This window comes from Mustelus asterias, unplaced genomic scaffold (genome assembly GCF_964213995.1).
Source record: "Mustelus asterias unplaced genomic scaffold, sMusAst1.hap1.1 HAP1_SCAFFOLD_35, whole genome shotgun sequence".
In the NCBI taxonomy this organism is placed as follows: Eukaryota; Metazoa; Chordata; class Chondrichthyes; order Carcharhiniformes; family Triakidae; genus Mustelus; species Mustelus asterias.
Window position 1 is genome coordinate 2,257,598 of NW_027590117.1, and position 5,884 is coordinate 2,263,481.

A 5,884-nucleotide genomic window follows, 5' to 3' on the forward strand; every position below is an offset into this window, starting at 1 on the left:
TGTCAGGAGTGGGATTTGAACCCACGCCTCCAGAAGAGACTGCGACCTGAACGCAGCGCCTTAGACCGCTCGGCCATCCTGACTACACTGGCAAAGTGCAAAATTTCTGCACAAGTCGATCTGAATTCCACCTTTATTGTCATTACATTTATAACTCGATGTATTTTTCCATTTTTGAACCCCAACCAGAGTCCTGTATCTGAGTCCCATCCTTTCCCAAGCCGCCGGGGGCTGAGGAGCTTCTCACTGCTGGATTGCGCTGTTTGCTCAAATCAACAAAGACCCAATTCCCGCCCTCCCTGTTCCTTCCACGAAGGTGTTGAGAGTGTCAGATCTGAGCAACGTGAAGTATCCAATCGGAGAGTTATATCCGAGCGACAGGAATATCTCTCCACAGCTGCTTTCGGAGCTGCTGAATATTTCCAGCATTTCCTCTTTCTGATTTTGTCCCTTCATTACAGGAGTTCATTTACTGACAACCCAAAACTTGTCTCGAGGGCGCAGGTCCAGACATACCTTTTCTGTGATCTTCACACAGACAAGTTCACTCTTCACTTTCCAACTCACAAGCTTTAAAATCGGCTGTTTCCACACTCAGCACCCTGCGGCATTGCCTTCAACCCTCACCCCACCCTCCACCCGACCACCAGGGTCTCAGTAGTACAAATGCTTCTTGGGAATTCACAAAAGCAAGGGGATCACAGTGTTTGTGAGGGAACATAAAAGGTTAATCCACACTCATAAACGGACTGATTATGTGAGAATCTCTCTCTCTCTCACGTACACACACACACACACACACACACACACACACACACACACACACACACACACACACACACAGAGACCACCACCACCACCAAGGCAAATGGTGAAATTTCATCAATTAAGAACATCTGGGATTAAAAGTCTGACGACCATGGATCGATTGTCAAAAGGAAGACAACTGCTTCACTAATGTCCTTTAAGCAATGAATATTTTAACTGGTTTGGACCTAAATGGGGCCCCCGACACACAGCAACTTTGGTGACTCTAAGCTGCCCTCTGAGGTGACCTATCAAGCCGCTCAGTTCAAGGGAAATTTAGGATGGGCAATAATGCGGGCCCAGCCAGCGACACCCACATACCAGAAATGAATAAACAAAATAAATCGGTGAGTCAAAATGAGGGGATACAGAAACTCAGTTGCAGTACCAAAAGTTGAAAGAGACAGAATTCATTGAGAAACCATGTTTCAGTTCCGGAAGCTGACAGTCAGAACAAGTCACTTCTCCACGCACAGTTTAACTGATCGAATCAGGAAGATCCCAATCTTCATTGAGCAGCAGATAATGCAAAACACAGTCTGAATACAGACAGATGCACCAGAAAAAGCATTCCTTCTGGTTGCATCACAGCTTGGTGCGGCTCCTGCTCTGTCCAGGACCGCAAAAAATCGACAAAGTGTCGTAAACAAAGCCAGTTCATCACGCAAACCAGTCTGCCATCCATTGACACGCCGCGTTGCCTTGGAAAAGCAGCCAGTTGAAGGAGCCACGCACCGTGGACAGATTATCTTCCACCGGCTTCTGTCGAGAACTGGATACAAAAATCTGACGGCAGGCACGAACCAAGTAAAGAACAGCGTCTTCCTTGTTATCATCAGAATTTTGATTGGACCTATCTCGTATTAATTTGATCTTTCTCTACATGTTGCTGTGACTGTAACTCTACATTGTGCGCTGTCTTCTTTCCTTCGTTTTGTATGGTATGCTTTGTCTGCGTAGCATGTAAGAAACAATACTTCTCACTGTGTACTAATGCACGTGACAAGAATAAATCAAATCAAATAAAATCAAAGAATATGACACAGATATAAAGGTCAAATCGGCGTAGTTGCAAATGACCAGAGGCTGCTTTCCCCCTCAAAAGGGAGAGCTTACTGGTGGCGATTTAGCCCAAGGGTTCCCAGGCGACAGGCAATGCTTGGAATATCTAATGTGCGATCGAATAGTACATCTGGATTTTCTTTGCAGAAAATTTGTATCAAAATCCTGATGTTGTTTTTAAATCCGGGGATAATATACGGCTGTTACAAACTGCCCTGCCACCTTCAATGATTTGTACACAGGTCCATATATTTCCCGCTGTTCCTGTTTCCCCTTTTGGAATTATATCCTTTATTTTGTATTGTCTCTTTGCGTTCTTCCCACCAAAATGAATCACTTAATCCGCCACATGTCCTCCCATTCCACTAAGCTGTCTGTGTCCTTTCAGAGTTCGACTGGAATTTCTGTAGCTCTTTTCAGAACCAAAGGGCGTCCCAAATCATTTCACTGATAATAAAGGATTTTTGAAATATAGTCATTGTCCAATTGCTGAACTTTTGAACTGTCTGTTCGATACGTCAGAAATTCCCATATGGGGATGGGGAATAAGTGCACCAGGTGTGGCTCTGTGGCGCAACGGATAGTGTGTTAGATTCCTCGTCATTGTCTGGCGAGACAATCAAAGGTAAACTTTGAAGAAATCAGCTGTTCATAAACTGGTTAGTTAGATGTTGGTTATAGTTGCGATGACCGAGTTGTTCAGGCGTTTGATTTAAAATCTAATGTGGTTCACCGCGCAGGTTCAAGCCCCCAGGGTTTCGAGAGTGGATGAAACTGTTCATTTTCTTTAATCACCTCCAGAGGGCTGATCACTGACTGGAAAACTGATCGCCATTCCTATTGGATTTTGTGAAGATATCGACGAAATATTGAGTGAACAGATGGAAAAGAAGACGATAACAATGTCTGTTTGACTTCTGTATTTTGGGAGCCGATCGTGGCTCTGCGAGGAGAAAGGGGTGAGGTCAGAGGTGCGGGAGACGAATAGGGCACGGTTGAGCGCCTAACCAAACACCGAGGGTCGGGGTGGAGGCACCTTGGTGTCAGGAAGTTGGAGTTCATGTCAGGAGCGCCGATTTGGAAAGAGGCATCAGGGGAACAGTTCCGACTGAGGTGAACAAACTAGGAGAATGGGGATGGCGTCCTTACAGGGATCGGGGTATGAGGATCTGTACTCGGCGTGTGAGTCGGTGGGGCTTTAGTTACTGGTGGTCAGTCTATCTAGAATTGGAGGCAGACAGGTCAAGGAAGGGTAGGGAAGTGTCGGATTTGGACCATGCGAAAATGCGAGGGCAGAAAATGGAAGCAAAATCGCTATTTTTTCCAGGCGCAGATGAGAGCAGGAAGCAGCACCGATACAGTCATCGACGTAACGGAAAAAGAGTTGGGGGGTGGGAAGAGGGGGTGGCGGGGTGGGGGGGGGGGGGGGGGCGGTGGCGGTGGCTGAACAGGACTGGAACAAGAAATATTCCACATACTCCACAAAAATCACTCACTTTCAGGCGCGTAACCGGAGCCTAACGGTGCCTTTTGTGATGCTATCTGAAGATTACAGTTTCCAACCCAGTCACTTTGTACAGAAATCTGGTGGAACCTCCTCAAAACTGAGCCTGTTGACTGAAATCCACTATTTCTTTCAGAAATTGCAGGGAGCTTTCTCAGAATTACTTCCCTTGTAACTTTGTCCATTTAATTCTCACTTATCTTAGAATTTTTGATCCGAACAATTCCACAATATCTGTTTGATCTGGATAAATTATTGATGTTCCCAACTCGAACAAAATGCTTTGTTATCAATCGGCCAATGGGAATTCTGTGGATGGAATTCTAATGTCCTCAGGAAGAGGTTTAATAATGAGCTGAATGAACTGTTTTTGTTCACAGGGATGAAAGAACAAAGAACAAAGAACAAAGAACAATACAGCACAGGAACAGGCCCTTCGGCCCTCCAAGCCCGCGCCGCTCCCCGGTCCAGGATTGAATCCTGAATCCAGGATCCCCGCCCAATTTTCCAGCCTATCTACATACCAATATCCTATCCACCGAGCTGTCCCTCACAGCTACGATGCTTTGTTCATTACAACCTATTAACTTACCCCCACCCCCCCATTCCAGACCATGTGATCTCCAGGGAGAGGCGAAAACCCAGAGTGAAAAACCCCAGGGCCAATATGGGGAAAAAAAAATCTGGGAAATTCCTCTCCGACCCCCTGAGGCGATCGAAACGAGTCCAGGAGATCACAATGGCCCCGATCGGAAAATGCTTCCCAACCCTAGTCATTTCCACTTCCACGAACACCATATGAATCCCCTGCCCCCGAGACAGGTTCCCAACTATCCGCAGTCTCACTCTGTACTGGCACCAGCAAGATGATCGTAGAATGAAGCCTTGAAACGAGAAACCAGGAACAATTAGCCCGCGCCGCTCCCTGGTCCAAACTAGATCACTCTTTTGTATCCCTCCATTCCCACTCCGTTCATATAGCTGTCTAGATAAGTCTTAAACGTTCCCAGTGTGTCCGCCTCCACCACCTTGCCCGGCAACACATTCCAGGCCCCCACGACCCTCTGTGTGAAATATGTCCTTCTGATATCTGTGTTAAACCTCCCCCCCTTCACCTTGAACCTATGACCCCTCGTGAACGTCTATGACCCCTCGTGATCGTGAAAGGTTATGTCACTGGGCTGGCAATCCAGAGGTCCGGACTAATATTTGGGGACACGGAGTAAATCCCACCACGGCAGCTTGCAAAATTCAAATTCACGGATTTAATACATAGAAACATGAATAGAAAACAGAAACAGGAGTTGGCCATTCGGCCCAAATAATGCTGGAATTGAATGCAAGCTTCAGAAATGGCGGCCTTGAAATTTCCGTCGATTGTTTTCCAGAGACAACATCACAGAACAACAGAGAACATGTCACACAACAGGACACGCCTTTACAGAACCGAGAAAACTTCTGCTCAAGATGGATCATATTTACACAACCGGGAACACATTTACACAACAGGGAACACATTTGCACAACAGGGAAGAATTTGACACAACCACAGTGAAGATCTGTCAACGACAGAGTCACAGTTCCACAACAGAGAGAACAGTTACACAGCACAGAACACAGTTAAACAGCAGGAAATAGATTTCAAAACAGGGCCTGGCTTTGTGTAACAGAAAACAGCTTTTCAGAAATAATCATATTTTCCATCTCAGTATCTTGCTGGTTTGCTCGGCACCTTTTCTGTCTGTCATTGTGTGTGTATCCTGATAGTCTCTTCCTGCTTTTCTGTGTGTCTTTCTCTATCTGTTACACTCGAGGTGATGTCATGTGTTATTGTCCAGCCAGGGTGTGCTTCCCACCACGGGGGTTGTTGTTTTAAATCAATGGATGTCCAAAGATGTGCGGGTTCGGTTGATTGGCCAGGTTAAAAATTGCCCCTTAGAATTCTGAGATGCGTAGGTTAGAGGGATTAGCGGGTAAATATGTGGGGGTAGGGGCTGGGTGGGATTGTGGTCGGTGCAGACTCGATGGGCCGAATGGCCTGCTTCTGCACTGTAGGGTTTCTATGTTTCTAATAGTTGTCGGACTGCCGCGCAACAGTCATAGACAGGAAGCGATTATGTTTCGGAGCAGAGTGTCGCAGCGGAAGCGGCCCGTAACCCAGAGGTAGATGGATCGAAACCACCCTTTGCTATCGTGTTTTGACTCGCATCAAAAAGGCATATTCGGCTGCTGTCCAAGAGCAAATCTGGATTTTCTCGGCAGCAAATTTGCTTCGTCATGTTGATTTGTGTTACCGTGGGTGGCACAGCGCATTTGTCCCAGGTTTAGTTCAGTTGGCTGTGCAGCAGATTCAGCCAACAGCTCCTGATCATTTCCCGTATCGGTTGAGATTATTGATACAGGCCCCGCCTTCTCAGCCTTGCTCTCCGCCTGAGATGTGAATCCTCCGGTTAAATCACCAGAAGTCAGCTCTCCCCTGAGATGTCCGCTGAATCATCTCGGACCGTGGAC

General features: G+C 46.7%; 1 non-coding gene across 1 annotated transcript; it reads right to left on the bottom strand.

The window, feature by feature from the left end:
* Nucleotides 1–83, bottom strand: trnal-cag (transfer RNA leucine (anticodon CAG)). The gene has a single exon. It is a non-coding gene; the product is annotated as a tRNA-Leu (tRNA).
* Between the last annotated feature and the right edge of the window lie 5,801 nt (nucleotides 84–5,884).